Genomic DNA, 1,841 nt, shown 5'->3' on the forward strand with positions numbered 1-1,841 from the left:
CAATTTTGTGGTTACACCTAACGATTTATCGTATGATCGCCAGATCATCCAGTTTTTGTACAATTTATCGTTATGTGTAATCGGGCCTTAAACACGTAACTAGTCATTGCCTCACTAGCAACGTGGTCTAAGGAAAACATTTTGAGCTTCATTGAAGAACACCATGCGCATAAGTGTCTCTATGGAAGGTGAAATCAAAAGACTATAGCAACTGACTGAAACTGAAACTGAAACGAGAGCATGCTTATGAATAAATATTGGCTTTTGATAATCCATCGAGCCTGAAGCTGACAAGTATTTTGTCATATTCCCGCAATTCATTCACAATGTTTTTGTGTGTATAAATAATAGGCCGTTTCAGCAACCATTTCTTCGCCCAAAGTTTTCTCTTTCGCTTTCGTTTTTCATTAATCGCAGGTACACATTAGCAAGCTCATCATCCAAAACATCGTCGGATATAATTATTGCTTTCCATGGCAATGGCGCGAAATGGGTCCAAAGGACATAGGATTGGACTTGTAGGGACAGATACTATGGCCCGTTCGCAGGGTCTAAATCCCCCAGGTCTTAAGGGGAAAACTTGGAGGATGGACTAACGGGGAAAAACTTTTGGGGGACGTGGAAAATCAAGGAGTTGCATCTCCACGTATAGCCCATAAAAGATCTCTTGGTGATCTAAAATCGATAAGAGTAGGCTTCGGCCGCCACTCGGGCAAAATTCAAAAATTTCCTTCCAACTGAAAAAGTTTAATATGTCCCGCGCGCTCATATGACCTTATACAGATGTGAGCGCCGTAAAACACTTACTATTTTTTTTAATGTTCGAAAGGACTTAACCAATCGGGAAATACGTGCCTTTTTCAAGGACACAGCGTCGGATCGAAATGAGGCTTGAACTACGAACCTGACAATCACGGGTCCAGTAGTCAAACCACTGGGCTACGGATGCCACTTACTACTTTACTAGCCAATTTGGAACAAAGTAAAAACAAAACAGACAACATATAGTATAGTCATAATATATAGCATTAAACTTTGCAACAGAGTAGAGCGCAAAATATTCTCGCTCAACACTAACAGTAACAGCAGGGCTCTATGCGCTTTACAATGTAATACTAATTATTACCCCGTCACACCTGTTACTGTTAGCAGTCTGAAACTGAAACAATTTCAACTTCCGGGGAAGTATTCCATGCAAGCTGCAATTTATTAGAATAGACGCTACATACTGACAAAATCTTTCAAAGTATGGCCGGTTACCAATTTCCACCAAGGTGAAAGTGAAGTGAGGAAAATTCGTGTAAATGCGTTTCCGAAGGACACATTACAGAACGTCGGAACTACCAACACCACTAAAATAATAAGTTACATTTATTCTAGCGATTTACAACCACCAATAACCATCAATAACCTAGCTGACCCTAAAACACCCACAAACATTCTCGGCTCCCGGGGAAGCATACAATGCAAGCTGCGGATTTCATGCGCTCAAAGACTAACTAACTGACAAGATATTTCGCTGTCTGTTATACTCAATAGCCGAGAGCCCATTCCCACCAGGATGAAGTACCTTTCCCAAGGACTCAACGTCGGGTCCCTAACGGGATTCGAACCCACGACCTTACGGTTGCGAGTCTGAGAGCCTAACAAGTAGGCCGCCGAAGTTTTTGCGCAAGACGAACAGTTCACACATTAGCCTTTTTTAAGGCATGACAACCGGGGTTGGGGAGGGGAGGGGGTAAAAGGTGAGGTGCCAGAAAGCGTTAAACGCTTTGAAAATTATATCGAATCCGGAGTGGGGCGGGGACTCAAAACACCTTTTCCACTTGTACATCTCCCTT

This window comes from Aplysia californica, unplaced genomic scaffold (genome assembly GCF_000002075.1).
Source record: "Aplysia californica isolate F4 #8 unplaced genomic scaffold, AplCal3.0 scaffold00052, whole genome shotgun sequence".
NCBI lineage: Eukaryota > Metazoa > Mollusca > Gastropoda > Aplysiida > Aplysiidae > Aplysia > Aplysia californica.